The sequence below is a fragment of the Macrobrachium nipponense genome, chromosome 2, assembly GCF_015104395.2.
Source record: "Macrobrachium nipponense isolate FS-2020 chromosome 2, ASM1510439v2, whole genome shotgun sequence".
Taxonomy (NCBI): Eukaryota; Metazoa; Arthropoda; class Malacostraca; order Decapoda; family Palaemonidae; genus Macrobrachium; species Macrobrachium nipponense.
Window position 1 is genome coordinate 158,602,442 of NC_087201.1, and position 19,275 is coordinate 158,621,716.

The 19,275-nt window shown below is 44.9% G+C and overlaps 1 protein-coding gene across 2 annotated transcripts in view; it reads right to left on the reverse strand.

Annotated features, from left to right (window-relative positions):
• Nucleotides 1-19,275, reverse strand: part of LOC135221068 (uncharacterized) — a 78,912-nt gene that overhangs the window by 35,105 nt on the left and 24,532 nt on the right. The window contains exon 1 of one of the 2 annotated variants that reach the window (XM_064258831.1): nucleotides 16,892-17,048. The exons of the other annotated variant lie outside the window; for it this stretch is intronic. The gene's annotated coding sequence lies outside the window, so the exon portion shown is untranslated. Of the gene's footprint in view, nucleotides 1-16,891; nucleotides 17,049-19,275 lie in introns of those variants that run through there. 2 annotated transcript variants of the gene reach the window in all.

The following is a 19,275-nucleotide window of genomic DNA, read 5'->3' on the forward strand; positions in this document are numbered from 1 at the left end:
CACACTGGTTGGGTTATGACTGGCGTCTAATTCAGGATACTGGAAGTATCAAAGTTTGGGAAAGTGACCACGCACTGGCACGGTGTCCGCCTGTCCGCACAGCGGTGATTTGCCCTATGTCGCTGCTCAGTCATTTATAAAGTGGGGGAACACCAGTTTGAAACCAAATTGCCTAGCCTACTAAGTGTTAGGTTAACTTTGGTAATAACTTTGGTGATAACTAGTATATTGGGTAAGTTTAGCTTAAATATGTTAACCAACACCTGTATAGCCAAGCCTATAGGGTAAAATACCTAATAGCCGGCCTCTACCATAGCGCAACCACCTTCCCGAAAATCTGAAATTATGGCCTTAGGGGAAACAACTGCCTTGAATCCATCATACTCAGGTAGATCACCCTTATTCACTCAATCTCTAATTGGTGTAACAAGAATACAATTACATCTTTAAACATACCATTCAAAAGATTGAAGTTTCATCAGCATAATGTGATATATGACTGCACCATACGAACTAAAATAAGCATGTGAAGTCTTCGTAAAATGTGTTTTCAAGGCAGTTTTAAAATCCAATATGGCGTCTTCCGCATCCGGTCCCTTTCGTAGCCAGCATCGATTCCACGTCCCAGCGCTCATTTGCACAATATTAGCATATATATGTAATGTTTATTGATCTTACTCAAGATTGCGGTTGTAATCAGCACAATAAAACAATTTTGTTGCCAATATTAGTGAAAGTATGAGCGTATATATGTAATGTTTATTGATCTTACTCAAGATTGCGGTTGTAATCAGCACAATAAAAGAACATTTTGTTGCCGATATTAGTAAAAGTATGAGACTTCTTATTCCTGGGGTCATGGTTTAAACTGAAATTCATTTTTACCTTGTATTCGGTGGTTTTATCCTTACTGCCACCTCAAATGAAACTCCACAGTACTATTTGATTGTAATTTTAAACATTTTGTTCTTAATTCACTCCAAATTGCACTTGAAATATGTTGAGTGTGTTGACAGTAAAGCCATGGCACGAACAATTTTTGTCTTAATGTGCAGGGTATCCAAAAAGGCTCAATATACCATTACAAGTATTTATTGCTCAGAAACCATATAACAGAGTAATGCAGGTTTTTTTTAGAATGAAGTGCTCTTGAACATTCTACAAAAAACTGCATTACTCTGTTATATGGTTTCTGAGCAATAATTACTTGTAATGGTATTGAGACTTTATGGATACCTTGTACGTACATATATATGGCTGCCAAAAGCACCGGCGAGCAGATGACAGATTAGTGAATTGTTTATGACTAAAATTTTATATATTTTTTTTTTTATTGCACTTTTCATTGATTCAAGTGTACATTATTATGTTGACTTTTTTAATTTTAACAATTGTACTTAAGCCTGAAATAAATGTAAACTTTAATGCTTGCATGCTAGGAAAGGCAAAATTTCATTATTGCCAATTTAATGGAGCTTTACACATACGGCGATGCATTTACAAACTGTTTCCATGAATTCTAGTTGTCATAATAATGCAATAATGATAAAATTGCTCTAATATGTATATATACTACAAATAGATATGCTAATTTCACTTATTTCCCCAGTTTTGTATGTCTTATACCCAGTTTGCAGGGTAAACACATAAAAATTGGCTACACTGATTTAGTAAGTCAGGAATCTAGTTACTTTTACAACAACGAATATTTTCAAATTAATTATCATGAATATGTAATAAATTTATGTAATTCATAACCTTACACTGATGCTTAACTATTTATTTCAAAATTATCCTGCGCACCCTTCTTTCCTCCCGAAAAATTGTCCGTTTCCTTGGACTTGAGGGCAGATGGCATCATTGTTTACAATTGTTGTGAAACAAGTGCCCCAGCGTCTACGGGTACGTGTGGTGTGCAGATTTAGCACAGGAAATGGGAAGTTAGTCGACACAAGTGACTCCGCAAACATCGAGATGGCGTCAATATTCTACATAGGGTAAACAACTGAGTGGACCGGCCACCGCAGTTTTGGCCACCCTCTGAAAAAGTACTTTAACACCTCCTGACACCAGAGATGGTCATCAGTCATGAGTTGTTGGTGGTGATAACAGGAGCTCAAGATCTCTACTCTCCTTACGAAGTAAGTATTTTCTCCATAGTTAGAAATTAAGGCCATATTTAAAGATTTAAACAGTGCACACTACCCCAAAACGCTTTCGAAATTTTTACTTACGAATAAAAAAGTTTAGAAGATTGACGCCATCTCAATGTTTGCGGAGTCGCTTGTATCAACAAACTTCCCATTTCCTGTGCTAAATCCACACACCACTTGTACCCATAGACGCTGGGGCACTTTCATCACAACAATCGTAAACCCGACCTCTAACCAGTACTTATTCAAGGGGACTACGGCATTCTTTGCGCCGTTTTGCGCTCTTCAATCGTTTATCAGTGTTGTCAATTGGTATGTGTTTACCCTGCAAACTGGGTATAAGACTTACACAAAACTGGGAAAATAAGTGAAATTAGCGTATCTATTTGTAGTATACATACATATTAAGAGCAATTTTATCATTACTGCATTACTATGACAACTAGAATTCATGGAAACAGTTTGTAAATGCATCGGCGTATGTGTGAAGCTCCACTAGATTGGCATCGATGAGTCTTTTAGCCGTCGTCTGCTCGTACTTCAGAACGATATGTAATTTTTTGGGGTTAATTTGTTTGCTAAAAAGGGATAATAGATATGAATTAAATAAACATTTTGAAGTAACAAAGTAAAGTTAAACTAAATAATGAGTAAAGTAAACAATTAAGGGAATAAAGCTTTGCACCTCAAAGTGTGTAGTCGTCTGCTGCTCGTAACTGTGTTTGTGGAGTGAGTGCTTAGGAACCAGGAACAGCAACATGGTTCAAGTGCAATTTGGAGTGAACTAAGACCAAAATGTGTATAATTACAATCAAATAAGCACTGTGGAGTTTCAGTTGTGATGGCAGTAAAAATAAAACCACCGATTACAAGGTAAAAATGAATTCAGTTCAAACCATGACCCAAGGAATAAAAAGTTTTATACTTTCAGTAATATAGCCAACAAAATGTTGTTTTATTGTGCTGATTTCAACTGCAATCTTGAGTAAGATCAATAATCGTTACATATATACGCTAACATTATTCGAACGAGTGCTGGGAAGGCTGGGAAAGATGGTGGATTGTCTGTGGTTAGAACAGCCAGCCACGCAATTGCCGCCATGTTGGATTCCAAAACTGCCTTGAAAACATATTTTACGAAGAGCTCAAATGCTTATTTTAGTTCATATGGGGCTTTCATATATCACATTATGTTGACGAAACTTCAATCTTTTGAATGGTATGCTTAAAATGACAATTTGTCCAAAATTGCATTTTTCCTAACTATACAAACCTGAGGTCCTTTTACAATAGGAAGGTACTAGCGGCAGCTGGATAGGTCGTAAGCTTTCGAACAAGGGGTTCGGTAGTTAACTGCTTGTCCGACAGGCGCGCGCGCGCGACTGGGAGGTAAACAAATCACTTTTGCTTTTGGCCCAAGCAAAAACTGCAGAGTGAGGGGTGGCATGAGGTGGGGCTATGTGTAAAAGGACCTCAGGTTTGTATAGTTAGGAAAAATGCAATTTTGGACAAATTGTCATTTGTTCCGACACGGCATACAAACCTTCGGTCCTTTTACAATAGGAAGACTCACTTCTTGGTGGGAGGAATCTGAGTCTTTTGTGAACAGACTGGTGTTCGCCCAACCTTGGAAGTCTCCCTGGTCGTAAGAGCGAGGGAGGGATCCAAGCCTCTGTCCGATTGATCGGGGTGTGCACCGCAGGATCAATGGTCAGACCTCTGGACCGAGTACTAAGAGAGAGGCAAGCGTATCTCTTCGTACCAGCAATGTAAGAACTTGTTCCTTACAGGAGCAAATATAAAAGTCATGGGTTGACTCTTGTAGGCATCCACTTCCCCCCCCCCCTTGTAGGAGGAAGTGGTGGATATTCTGCTCCTATCCCTAGTGAAAGGGATAGGATGGGGCTCTGTCATATAGCTCACCTGCATCTCGTCCTCATCCAGCGTAGTGACGACCGTGGCCCTCTGCCCACAGGTAGAGGAGGAGGAAAAGACGGGAAGAGGGAGTCAGTCACTCACTCATTCACACATCCATCCACACATCACACCAGGACTCGATGCTGTTTCAGCCTGCGAGGGTCTGGGTTTGCTACACAACTTGTTGAGCAGCCACACGGGTCCCAGGAAAAGGTATCCAAGGACCTGTGGGCAATATCCCGAAGGTAGAAGGACGTAAAGGTAGTCTGGTTAGACCAGACCCTTGCCTTCAGGACCTGCGCCACGGAGAAGTTCTTACGAAACGCCAACGAGGGGCCAATACTTCTGACTTCGTGAGCTCTCGGACGGGACGTACGGATGTCGTCACTACCATCAGCCTCATACGCCTCCTGATGACCTCACGCAGCCAGAATGAAACAAAGAGTGTTTCTTGGATACTTCTTTCTTGGTTACCCCGGTGCTGCTAACAAGAGGCGTCGACACTCGGGCCTGAGGTGTCGAGTTTTCTTCAGATAGCGCCGTAGCGCCCTCACAGGTGACAAAGCAGCATCTCAATCCGCATCATTATCGGTGAAGTCCATTAGGGAGGGAATCGTGAAGGACTCGAACCTGTCGTCAGGGACCGACGGTTTCCGAGTCTTCGCAACGAAGTTCGGGACGAAATCGAGCGTCACAGATCCCCATCCCCTGGAGTGTTGTACATCATAGGAAAGACCATGAAGTTCCCCTACTCTCTTCGCCGATGCCAGGGCCAGCAAGAAGAGGGTCTTGAGGGTCAGATCCCTGTCTGACGACTCTCGGAGTGGCTCGAACGGCGTTCGAGTCAAACTCCTAAGGACGAGAGTCACATCCCACGCAGGGGGCCTGAGTTCCCTAGGTGGGCAAGACCTTTCGAAGCTCCTCATAAGCAAGGAGATCTCGAACGAGTTCGAGATGTCCAATCCCCTCAGTTTCAGGACGAGAGCCAGGACGGCTCTGTATCCTTTGACTGTGGGGACTGAGAGGACTTCTTCTCGGCGAAGAAAAACGAGGAAATCCGCTACCTGCTGAAGAGTGGCTCTGAGAGGAGATAGACCCCGTCTACGACACCAACCACAGAAGACGGCCCACTTCTGGTACACAGCTGCAGAGGACTGACGGACGTTTCCAGCCATCTCTGTTGCTGCGCTACGAGAAAAGCCTCTCGTTCGCAAGAGATGGTGGATTAACAGCCAGCCGTGAAGACGTAGGACTGGACTGCTCGGTGGTAACGCTCAACGTTGTGGCTGGGCGAGAAGGTTGTGCCAAGGGGGAAATCTCTCTCGGTTCTCCTGCGAGAAGAGCCAGCAGGTCCGGATACCAAATGGCCTGTGGCCATTTGGGAGCCACCAGGATCATCCTGAGATTTGGGGTGACCAGTGCTCGACTGATCACCTTGCGAATCAGGCTGAACGGGGGAAAGGCATAGACGAAGAGGTTGTCCCACGGGTGTTGAAGAGCGTCCTCTGCAGCTGCCCTATGGGTCCGGCACGGCCGAGAAGAATACCTGGAGCTTCCTGTTGTGCCGGGTGGCGAACAGATCCACGACTGGTCGCCCCACAGGTCGAAGAGCCTTTCCGCCACGTCCTGGTGTAGAGACCACTCGGTCCCTATCACCTGATCCCGGACGGCTGAGCGTGTCTGCTACTACATTCCTCTTCCCTGGAATGTAGCGTGCCGACAGCTCTATTGAGTGTGCCTCGGCCCACTCGTGCACCTGCCGAGTCAACTGGTACAACGGGAGAGACACTAGGCCCCCCTGTTTGTTGACGTAAGCCACTACCGTGGTGTTGTCGCACATCAACACCTGTGTGTCCCATCAAGCGGTCCTGGAACTCTTCGGAGAGCGAGGAACGCTGCCTTGAGTTCCAGTACATTGATGTGACGGTGCTTGTCGTTCTCGTCCCACACTCCTGAAGTCAGCAACTCCTCCAGGTGTGCGCCCCATCCCTCGGTCGATGCGTCTGAGAACAGCTGCATGTCCGGGGGGGGAGTGCGCAGAGGCACTCCTCTTAAGAGGTTCCTGTCGTCCAGCCACCAGGCTAGGTCCTCCTCACCTCCGGTGTCAGTGACACTGGAAGCTTGGGGGATCCGTCGCCTGTGACCAATCTCTTTTTTTTTTTTCCTTTAGTCTCCACTGAAGAGACCGCAGGTGAAGACGCCTGTGAGGGACTAACTTCTCGCAGTGACGACAGGTGTCCGATCACGACTTGCCATCGCTGAGCTACCTGTTCCTGCCGAGACAGGAAAACTGGTTGGCTGCCTCCCTGAATCTTGCTGATCCGCGAGTCTGCGGGGAAGACTCACCTGCTACCGTGTCGATCAGCATACCCAGGTACTTCATCCTCTGCTTGGGCTCGAGATCGGACTTTTCGAAGTTCACAACGATCCCAGATCGCGACAGAACTCGAGCAGTCGATCCCTGTCCTGTAGCAACTGCGAGCGGGAGCTCGCCAGGACTAACCAATCGGTCGAGATACCTCAACTCAGACGTAATCCCGTGCGAATGGGCCCAAGCAGACACCAGAGTGAACACTCGCTTGTGAACACCTGTGGGGCGGTTGAGAGACCGAAGCAAAAGTGCCCTGAACTGGTACACCGTCCCGTCGAGGATGAAGCGGAGGTACTTTCTGGAGGACTGATGAATGGGTATTTGGAAAGACGCATCCTTCAAGTCCACTGAAAGCATGAAATCGTTCTCCCTGATGGAGTCGAGCACTGAACGTGCCGTGCCGTCTCCATCGTGAACCGGGTCTGGCGAACAAAAAAACCGGTTCAGAGGAGAGAGATCTATCACCGGGCGCCAGCCTCCCGTAGACTTTTCCACCAGGAAGAGTCTACTGTAAAAGCCCGGTGACTGATCCGTGACGATTTCTACAGCTCTCATTGCTCAGCATGGTCCTTGATCTCCTGTCTCAATGCTACGTCCTTCGATGACCCTGGAACGTACGACTGCTGTTGGACCGTTGGGTTGGAGGTGAGGGGTGGCCGAGATTCGAAGGGTGGTAATAGATATCCCTCCCGAAGGACATCTACAATCCAGGTCTCGGTTCGCCGTAGCGCTGCCAAGTTGCCCACTGGCTGGCAGGCACCCCCCACTTCCGGCAGCAGGATGAGGGGGAATGCCGTCCCTAGCGTTTCACCCCTTTCTTCGACTTCTTCCCAGAGCCTCCACGGGAGGAGGAGGGCTGGGAGGAGGGCTGGTTACGGCTCCCCTTTGTAGAAGTCGAAGAAGACAGAGTCTTTCCCCGGGGCTTCGACGCAGCTACCGTCTTAGCCACCGAGGAAGCGCTAGCCGAGCTCTTTGACTTTGGCCGCAGTCCCGAGGCTGCCCAGAAGCCTTCGAGACTGCCTGGTGAACCACCAGAACGGTCACTGTCATCAGTGCGCCGTCTGTCCACCGCAGCGTCCACCATCTCTCCTGGGGAAGAGAGACGTGGAACTCCGTAAAGGTCCGTTGCGAAGTCCCAACGCCGCTTCACGCCCGGCCGCCCTGGAAACCCGAGTAAGGACAGCGTCCTACGTCGGAGAACCAGGTTGGCCCACAGGTTCACCGTCTGGTGGGCAAGGAAGGAGATGGCTCTTCCCCCAGACTGGCAAAGTCTCCTAAAGGCCGAGTCATCTTGGCGGAGAAATTCCCCCGGAGTTGGCTGCGACCTTAGATACTGTGAGGGACCACAGATCTAACCAGGAGACGGCCTGGAAAGCTGCCATGGCAGTAGATTCCAGGCCGAGTGCCTCTTGCTGCGAGAGAACCATAGGTTCTCGGACAGGAGCTGCTTGCAGAGACACACCCGGAGTCAGCCTGGCTAACTCCGGGTTCACCTGTTTGGGCGGCATCGGGTCCTCAGATGGCACGTAAAAACGCCGCTGTCGCAGCAGAGGAGGTGGAAGCAGCTTGCTCGACCTGCCAGACTTGAGAGAACCGTCTTGCCCGGAGACAAAGCGATTCTACCTGGTCCAGCACTGAGTCGGCAAGCTCGGAACGCGGCAAACCCACCGTCGGTCTGGGTTCCCTCTTCGGGCCCCAGAACGACTCGAGCCGGGACGTGGGCTCGGATGGTGGGAGCGGCGATCCTTCCGCGAGGTCGTTGTGCTGACGAATCAGCGCAATAACCTCGGCAAAGTTCCTCTGGATCTCAGGAGTGACTGCGTCCTGCGGAGTCGGACCATCCAGTCCCTCAAACAGGAGCATCTCCCGAGACCCTCCTCCCTCGAGGGGAGGAACAGACCCCTCCTCGGTCTCCTCCAGCCACTTGTGCATACGACCTGGCTGGTCCGAGAACCGTGCCTGGTACGTAGGACGACGTGGTGGGATCCTGAGGGGCGCACCCCTCACGATCACTCCTCAAATACCTCGCCCCTCCCGGTGTAACCTGAGGAGGTTGAAGGTATGGGAGAGGCAGACCTGACGCTCCCTTCTCGCTCGCTGGCAGAACCAGTGGGCTTGGAAGACTGCAGGCGATCGTCAACCCGCGGTGGCGATCGAGCTGCAGGGCCTAGTCGAGCCGTCTCGCTGTGGAGAACGGCTGGACCGAGAACAGCGCGGCCCCGGTCTCGTGTGTCCAGAGGAGCTGGTGCTGGTTGCCGTACCCGATCGCTCTCTGTGAGAGTGACGGTCAGGCGACCGGCGAGCTCCACTGTCACGGTGAGACCGGTGCGTATCCTCACGGCGCATCACGTCGCTCGGGTACCAGCCGTGGCTGGTGCGCCTGGCGAACGGGGGGTTGGGGACCTCTTCCCAGCCTCAGCCCGTGGCCGGTCATGGACCGTCACGTCCGCCCGGGTAGCCAGCTGCTCGCCGCGAGAGCGAGAGCTGGTCTGGTGAGAGTCGCGTGAGCGGCTGTCACCAGTTCTTCCGCTCCGTGCCGTGAACCTGACGCTGAGCTGGCTCAGAGGTCTGGTTCCTAGCTGCACGGTCGCTGGTAGGCGACCGTACACTCGGTACCTCTCGCGAACGAGAGGGATCCTGCTGCCGTGGTCGAACCACTAACAGCAGGTGAGGAAGTGCCGGTGTTAGCCGGCACTCCTCTGGTCCCCGTAGTCTTCTTCCTTGCGGAAGAAGAGACGGGTCCTGCCCCGAAGGAGCAGGGTGACCAGCGGAAGAACCCCCCGTCTCACCAGAGCGAGACGGGCCCTTAGAAGTTCCCGAAGGAGACCTTTCTTAGGGGGGGGGGGGAGGCGACCTTCTTCTTCTTAGGCGGGGGACCTTAGCCAATTAGAAGAAGAAGGGGAAGAGGCGGCAGACGACGACGACGACGAAGAAGACGATGAAGACGACGACGACACCTTCCTTCTCCTCCTCTTCTTCTTCTTCGTCAAACCTCCTCAGGACCGATGTCAGATCTGTCATCCAGAGCGGAGCCGGGGCTGCTGTTGCCGAAGCAACAGGGCCCGGACGCACCTGTCCGAACAGATCAGCATCGGGAGCAGCGGTGCCAGGAACAGGAACAACGTCAGCAGGTGCAGGCATCACAGGAACAGCAGTGGAGACGGCAGGAGCAGGTACAGGAACGGCAGCAGTGGTCGGTAACGTCACGTCCGTGAACAGCGGCTGGGCAGGTACGGCAGGTACGGCAGGCTGTACAGGCGGTCCAGGTGGGACGGACCACGCACAGACTCCTAGGTACTGGTGGGAGGTCCAGGGGCGAGCTCTTCGGGCACACGAAGTACCTGGTCGCGGCAGCAGCACGGCCAAATCCCAGGGACGGCGGCCATCCACACTCCCCCGTGGTACGGCGACTGGCCCCTGCACCGATGTAGTTGGTGTGACAGAGACCGCGTGCGGGGTGTACACCAGGTGAGGAGGTGAAGCATAGCCAGGCGTTGAAAGGGTCGTGGTGGTGGTCGTAACCGTAGCATGCGTGACCGCCACAGAGCCAGCGAGATGGTAGAGCAGCCCCTGGACACTCGGCACGCCCTGCAGACCCAACGATGCCCCACACCTGTCCGAGGTCGTCCTTCGCGCAACCGCACTGAGGAAGCAAAAGTCGGTGATTAGCAGGATCCTCTACCCGCTCGCGCGAAGACGAACGAAGGATAGAGGACCCAGAGTACAACTCGACATTGGGGTATCTAGCGCCCTCCTCCACACTCGACAGGTCGGGTGAGGAGAAGGGACCTAGAAACCCTCCCCGAAGGGGAAGGCGCCAAACGTGGGAGCTGAGCGGGCGGCAGGAAAGAAGACGAAGTTGTCCGTAACCAAAGGAGTCGCGGGAGAGCTTCCGACGACTCCTTTGCAGCCTTCGCTTCTTCCTGCCTTCGTACAAGGCCCACTGCGCCTCCGACCAATTAGAACATACTTCACAGGGCTCGGCTCGGGTGCATTTGCGCCCCCGACACCGAGCGCACAAAATATGTGGATCAATTTCCGGGAATGGATGCGGAACTTTCCGCATTTACGCCCTTCCCTTCGGTACCCGGGCATCAATCTCTCCGGGGGGTAGCGAGGCGTGGAGATTCCATTATTGATCAATTCACAAATGATGAAATAAGAGAGGAAATGATTGTACTTACAAATGATTCACACACAAACACAACCAAATACTCATGAAAGCAAACGACGAGAAGCGGGCAGAGAGCGTCGAACACACACGTCCACTCGCTGTGAGGCCGAAAGCAAAAGTGATTTGTTTACCTCCCAGTCGCGCGCGCGCGCCTGTCGGACAAGCAGTTAACTACCGAACCCCTTGTTCGAAAGCTTACGACCTATCCAGCTGCCGCTAGTACCTTCCTATTGTAAAAGGACCGAAGGTTTGTATGCCGTGTCGGAACAAGTTGTAATTGTATTCTTGTCACAGTTGTGATGGCAGTAAGGATAAAATCTACCGATTACAAGGTAAAAATGAATTCAGTTCAAACCATGACCCCGGGAATAACAAGTTTCATACTTTCACTAATATAAGCAACAAAATGTTGTTTTATTGTCCTGATTACAACTGCAATCTTGAGTAAGATCAATAAACGTTACATATATAGGTACGCTAACATTGTTCAAATGAGTGCCGGGAAGGCTGGGAAAGATGAAGTCCATCCGTGACCAGACCCTGCCATCCACACGGTAGCCGCCATGTTGGATTTCAAAACTGCCTTGAAAACATATTTTACGAAGAGCGTCACATGCTTATTTTAGTTCGTATAGGGCTTTCATATATCACATTATGTTGACAAAACTTCAATCTTTTGAATGGTATGCTTAGGGGGAAACATCAGTACAGGCCAACCCTCATCACGGTAGACGGGTCTTATTCCCACTCGATATTTAATTGGTGAAACATGAATACAATTGCAACTCTAAGCATACCATTTAAAAGACTGAAGTTTCGTCAACATATTGTGATATATGAAAGCCCCATACGAACTAAAATAAGCATGTGAGCTCTTCGTAAAATATGTTTTCAAGGCAGTTTTGAAATCCAATATGGCGGCTACGTTTTTCATGGACGGTTCTCATCAGTGACGGACACCATCTTTCCCCAGCCTTCCCAGCACTCATTTGAACAATGTTAGCGTATGTATGTAACGTTTATTGATCTTACTCAAGATTGCAGTTGTAATCAGCACAATAAAACAACATTTTGTTGCCTATATTAGTGAAAGTATGAAACTTGTTATTCCCGGGGTTATGGTTGGAACTGAATTCATTCTTACCTTGTAATCGGCGGTTTTTATCCTTACTGCCATCACAACTGAAACTCCACAGTGCTTATTTGATTGTTATTATACACATTTTGGTCTCAGTTCACTCCACATTGCACTTTAAACCCGTTGCTGTTCCTGGTTTCTAAGCGCGCGCGCCATAAACACAATTACAAACAGCAGACGACGACAGAGACGAAAAAACTGCAAAGTTTTATTCCCTAAAAACTGTTTACTTTACTCGTTATTTAGTTTAAATTTACATTGTTATTTAAAAATTTTGATTTAATTCATGTATATTATCCCTTTTTTGCAACCAAATTACCCCGAAAAATTACAGATATTTCTAACGTAGATAAAATCAAATGTTTCTAACGTTTTCGTACATCTGGCTGCCGAAAACCATAGAGGAACGAATACGGAAAAGTGCATAGAGGAACGACTACGTTTTTTTTTTTTTTTTGCTTTTTTGTTTTTGCTAGCACTTTTCATTGATTTCAGTCTTTATTAGTATTTTGAATTTCTTAAATAATCGTATGCCAGAAATAAATGTAACCTTTAATGTTTGCATGCTTTAATGTTTGCATGCTAAGAATGGCAAAATCATCGTTGCCACATTAGTGGAGGCTTCACACATACGCCGTTCCATTATCCTGTTAAGCGTCCGCCCCTGATGAGCTCGCTGCTAACGTACCGTCACGCTTTTTTTGTAATCAGGGATCATAGCACTGATGATAGTTTTTCAAAGTTAATATTGATTTTTATGCTTGTTATTCATACTGTAATTAACTGTTGGAAATTCTCTCTCTCTCTCTCTCTCTCTCTCTCTCTCTCTCTCTCTCTCTCTCTCTCTCTCTCTCTCTCTCTCTGAGTCCAGTCACTCGGCAAAGAAAAGTCATCTTCACTCCCGCAATTGGAAGAAAAGTTTGTATCATCACTGGAGGATTCAGAACTAGAGCTCTCATCATCAAATAGGTTATCAATATCACACTCCTCATCTAGTATTTGATTGATCTCACCTAAAGAAATATGCCTCCTCTTTGGGACATTCATTGTGAAAGACGCGAAATCCAATTTGTCTCGATAAACGCCCGATTTACAGGGCTGCCAGATTTCCACACTAAGGAAATCCACACTAGGTCTCAGACAGTTGCCAGTTATGCAATATATTCGACTTTATCGAACTGAGGAATGTAAAAGTTGTTTAACATGATCTTGTAAGTGCTCAAAACTTAGCATATGAATTCCCAACCATAGACAATGACCCTTTCCGTTTTTAGCTCATATTGTTTAAACATTTAGTTAATTTTTATTGTTTTTTTTATGAGAGGGTAAAAGAAGCAAAACTTTTCAACAACAGTCGGTACTCTTTTAATATGATGATGAAAAACTGCAATGAAAGTTATTTAATTTGACGATGAAAAAAGTAACATAGGTGTTTTACAACAAGTTTATATATAACATAAGGCATCTTAATCACATCATCGTAATGAAAAATAACGATAAATTTATGATGTTCAATCGGGCATTTTTGCCATAAATATAATAACTAGACCCATATGTTGGGTCAACTAACACTGTTGGTTATATGCTCGCAAGTGAACTTTAAAAAATAATCATCGCTGTATTGTATCATTGCAATTACATAATTACAATAACTTTCATGAAGAATTGAAGCTGCAAATGATGTCTTATTTTTTAGAGTAAAGTAAACTGACAACGTATCCTGGACCTTGGCTAATGTACTAAACCATTTAATATTTCATGAGGATTTAATTACCACTGCATTATACAATTTCTCACTTTTATCGGTGTTATACTCATAGTCATTCATTTATGACAATATCAACTGACAACGAAATCGTGAGCGCTATCATCTATACTGATAAACTAGGCCTATGATTTTTGCTTAGGTCTTACGTTATACGAATTACAGTTATGAAATCATTAAAGCCCGTTCTTTTCAAAAGTTTGTCACCGTAGTTGTAGAATAACCAAACTGATTATACAGGCACATTAATCATTTTCACATGCAAAAATTGCAATGTGTATTGTAAAGCTGTAAAGTGCGTCGCTGAAAAATAATTTGCTACCAAATGGCAGTATAAATGTATGCATACATTTCACAAAATTTTCAAGAAAATATACCATCAAAACTAGCAAATTAAGAATACTCTCTAATATTATGAAAAAGAATAAATGTAGATTTTGTTGAGAACCATATTGAAAATAATTTTGATAGGTAACTAAGGTTGGTTGGCGCTAGAGCTTATATTCTAGGTCTTGGTTTGCACATGAATCAACGGTCAGCGTTATGCATCTGATAAACATCCAAACGCATCCACAAATTAAAAAAGATAAAATTAATTATTTATTTTTATGGATATTTGTGTGTGAGACTTATAAAATATAATAGTAAAAAATTTCATAATTTATTATTAGATTTTAACTAGCATACGCTTCTTAAGTAAAAAGCGTGGAGTGGATTTTTACGTGTGGATTCCACACCCACACCTAATCACAATGTGGACAAGATAAGCCGTATTAGTGACGTCATTTCCACACTTCGGCAGCCCTGCGCCCGAAGCGTATTGAAAGAAAACCAACAGGGACAGGCAGTTTTCTAGCATAAGCGACCACCAGGAAAGAGTTGCCAGGCTGGAAATAAGTTTCCCATGTGCTGAGAGTGTTACCAAATGATGTTCCTATACACTTTCTATGCGAGTAAACGTATTATTACGGGGCTGACGACTTGACAAGCACAGTTAAAGTCTTGAACGTAATATCCCGTTGAAGGCGCTACCGAGTAGATCGCGGTAAACGTATTATTACGTGGGTGACGCTTAACAGGTTATAAACTGTTTCCATGAATTCTAGTTGTCATAGTAATGCAATAATGATAAAATTGCTTAATATTTATGTATATATACTTCCAATACATAGCCTAATTTCACCAATTTCAACGTTTTGTGTGTAGTCTTATACCCAGTTTGGAGGGTCAACACATACCGAATGGCAACAGAGAGAGAGAGAGAGAGAGAGAGAGAGAAAGGAAGGCGGAGGAACGAAGAAGAAAAGGGATGGGGGGGGGGGGGGGGTGGGGAGAGGGTAGGTGGGAAGCTTTGTACGCGTGTTCGTATCCATTTCTGCATAATGGAGTTTTTGTCTCTTGGTACAAGGACAAGTGTCGTTATTCTTTACGATTAGTGATCAACCGATACCCTTATAAATTACGGCACTGGGTGTGTAATGCCACTATAGCAAAATCTCGTTCTGTTAAGAGTGTTCGTTACAGAAATAGGTATTGCCCAAAAACCTGCTTGCACTGTCTCTGAAACCCATAGTAGACATGCTGCTTAGTTGTCAATCAAGTTTTTATAACCAAGTATTTTTTACAAGCTAGCTATTGAATAAATTTTTATTTTTCTCAGTCAAAACATATGCCCCTCAATGCTAACTTTCCTCTTTTAACGACTTTCTGGTCATTGCAAATTCGGCCCCATAATTTCTTATGGTGCGAAAACAGACAAGAGGCCATGGACCGAAAACGATTGCGTCACACTACGGCGATAATCCAGCAGTAAAACATCTTCATATATCCAAAAGTAAATAATAAAGATATATATGCGCATATACATTATAACAATTACATGTATAGCTGATAACAATCTGCATGAATAACTGGTAAACTGTTCTGCAATGACAGTTGAGTATAGCAATTATTTACAATAGGTACGAAAGTCAAGATGTCGTGACGTCATAATACAGAACTTGAAAGAACGTTCTAATTCAGAAAAATAATTACTTAAATTTGAGTCAGAGTCGAGTTACTTTTTCAATAACGAATATTTTCAAATTAATCATCATAAATATGTAAAATATTGATGTTTTACTACTTATTTAAAAATTAGCCAAGAGCACGCTTCTCGTCATCTTCTACCCCAACAGCTGTTTACGCCTGGCTTGTTGTTGATGAGAAATCGTGTTCGATTGTTGTGATAAAAGTGCTCCAGCGTCTGTGGGTACAAGTGTGAGGATTTATCACAGGAAATGGTTAGTTTATTGACACAAGCTACTCCGTAAACATCGAGATGGCGTCAATCTTCTAAATACCTCGAGTTGTAAGTAAAAATGTTGAACGCGTTTTGGTGAGATTTGCACTACGTTTGAGACCGTTTTCAGTACCCTCTGTTTAAATCTGTTTAAATCTTAAAATTTGGCCTTAATTTCTAACTTTGGGGAAAATACTTACTTCGAAAGGAGAGTAGAGGTCTTTAGCTCCGTTTCTCACCAACAACAAGTCGCGACTGATGCCCATCTCGGGTGTCGGACGCGTTATAATGTACTTTTTCGGAGGGTGGCTTGCATTGATGGTAGGTGGCCTGCGTGGCCTGCTGTGATGATCTACCCTAAGAGTTGTAATTTTATTCTTGTTTCACCAATTAAATATCGAGTGAATAAGACCCGTCCAGCGTGAAAAGGGTTGGTAGTCAGTGATTTTTTACCCTATAATATACTTTTTCGGAGGATGGCATGCATTGATAGTCATTGGCCTGCTGCAGGCCACACGGGGTTTTACCCTAGGTCTCGAGTTGTTTCAACAGATGCTGGCTCTTGACTAATGTCTGTGCTGGGTTACAGGACGTGTTAAAGTACTTTTTCGGGAAGGTGGTCGCTCTACGGTGGAGGCCAGCCATTCAGTATTTTACCCTGCCTTGTTTCCACTCATTGTAAATCATTTACAATCTAAAAGACATGTTTCTTATATAGCCTAGGGGGAGGGGGCAAATTAACCTACCATTTGGTCCATACGAATTAATTTCAGAATGAATGGTACCTAAATGTTTACATGTAAACATCTACCTACCATTGTTTACATTTTTGAGTACTCTTGGCTAACTACACATGCAAAGATGATTTCTGGTCTGTATAAAAGTAACACAAAGCATTAATTGATTACATCTAATATGATTAATATAAATGCAAGTTCGTCAACTCTTAAAAGCAAAGAAAAATATACGAGACTTAGCATAGCCTTGTCTAGTAGGAGTAAGGTATGAGGTACTGTCGATCCACGATAAGAAACGACGTCAAACCTGCCACCATTTATGACATTAAAAGCTTTATCAACGACATTCACTTACTTCTCAAAGAAGCATGTTTCACACACCCTTCAATTCTGTCATTGCTAGAGGTGGGGGCATGAGTTACGGGGACATACCATATTATTAAACGACTTTTTATGGAGATGCTATTCTTACTATAAGGTCGGGAATGTTTACCTTCTGAATAGCATCTATACCTCGTTCCGTGTTTGCCACCTGAATGGATCATATCTCGGGTAAGAATTTGTATGGGTTCTCAGTGTTGTGACCATCACAGTGAAATGACTCTTGAGTTAACCTTTTTAAATCGTTTCAGTCATTTCTTTGGCGGATTTAGCAACATTTTGCATTCGATGTCAATGTTTTTATTAATGAATTAAGGGTACTGAAATGCAGAATACTGACGAAAACTTTTTTTTTTTCACAAGGCTTGCTCAAGTTGAATTCTCTAATTAGTTTTAATAATTTCTTTAGTCGGTGTAGCAACATTTGACAGTGCTTACGTAATAGTACTGGAATACAGCCTACTGATAAAAAAAATTAAACAAGAACACGATGAACATTTGCTGCTGTGCTGAAGTGCCAGCTTTATCAGAGTATGACACAGACATAGACAGTACTTGAGTAAAATTAAATGTAGGCTACCTATATGATCAACAGTCCATCATGATCCTACAGATTAAGATTCTATGCGTTAACCTAATGTGTGTATAATATTAAAACCATGATATAATTTACACAAACATATGTACGTAAATGTGAGATCAAATGTAGCGTCGTCCCTTAATTTACGGAAAGAATAATTTTGATCTGGTTTTCTAAATTATAACCAAGCCAACTATTAGAATTAATCATCTTAGTAGGGACACAGAACAGGAATTCAAAGTAAATATCAGCGTCACATGATGACATTTACTTATTTTCACTGTGTATATTAAAAAAAATATGATTTGTTCATCTCAATTACGATATTAAGAAACTTCCAAAATTGTCATTGACTGGCTTACGAAATTTAAGCTGTCAAGCCAAAAGGTGCATGGGCTCTTTTGGCCATTCATCATTTAACATGAAGTTAAGAGCGATTGGACAGCAAGATACAGAGATCCAGAAAATAAAGTTAGAGGTCGGACTGCAAGAATGAAGAAAGAGATTAACAAAGTGGGTGCAGCTAGGAGCCAAAGGGACACTGCAAACACTCTTTGGTAATGCCTACAGTGCACCACTTCCAGCATTTTTATAAATTTATTTATTTGTGTCTGATGCAAAAGAAAATAGGATAATGGCAACAGCTGTCTGATGAACTTTCGTCTTGCTCTCTTGACACATTATATTTACGTACGTGTGTGTGTGTGTAGGCTACTCTCAATCATGACTTTTACCACACCCTGTTCTGCTTTAAATGTATTGCAAATCATCCTCTTAGTATATTCCAATCCTCTTACTGCCAGTTCCCACCCTCGTGAATCTTGTGAACTGCCAAGTCTCGAATATGTTCATCTGCAAAACTTAAAATAACATGAAGATCTTTCGTCGACCTCGTATCAATGATATGGATAATCATTGAAGACATTTGCAACATTATCTTTTCTCTCAATGTCTTCTCTGACGATTGTTTCGGCTCAACAGATTATTTTGATTAACTTTGTCAGTATAGGTTGAGGAGTAGCGGAGTTTTTCTTGGTTAAATCAACTTTCTTTTCAAGATTATAAAATGTCGTAGCCAAACCTTGCATGGCAACTGAGCCATGTGCCGAATCAGCACTACTGTCGTCATGTGCGATGGACAACCGATCCCGCATTTCAATTTCGAGATGTTCTTTCGTTTACTTCATTATTAAGCTGCACACATTTCTTGTGGTACTACCAATTACCACATTCACAACCAATCCATCCTCCTCTTTCAGAATTCTGACAAGAAGGACAGATCAGTGTTACTATAGTAGATTCACATCAACCGTGCATTTGATGTCTAGGCCAGTCCCTTACGACGCTCCTGATTGGCTGTTGATAAGCTAATCACAGGCTGGAAACTCTCAGTCTCTCGAGAGAGAGCTCACATGGGTAGGATGTGTGTTCCACTTCTTCTGAGGGATACATCTTTCAAATGTATCCCTTACGACAGGGGGAGCATACATCCTGCCTATGTGAACTCCCTTGAGAGACAGAGTTTCCAGGCCTGTGATTGGCTTACCAACAGCCAATCAGAAGTCATAAGGGACTGGCCTAGATATCAGATGCACGGTTGATGTGAATCTAGCCATAATGATTAAGTAGACCCATTTGCGGAAGTAAGGATAGTTAAAAACCAACTTTTTAATAAATCTCTCTGCTTGATACCATCCAGTTTCAATGAAGTCCTGTTAGTAACTGTATTAATGCACAGAACAATTGTGTAAGTGATAAAAGTTAATATATGTATATAT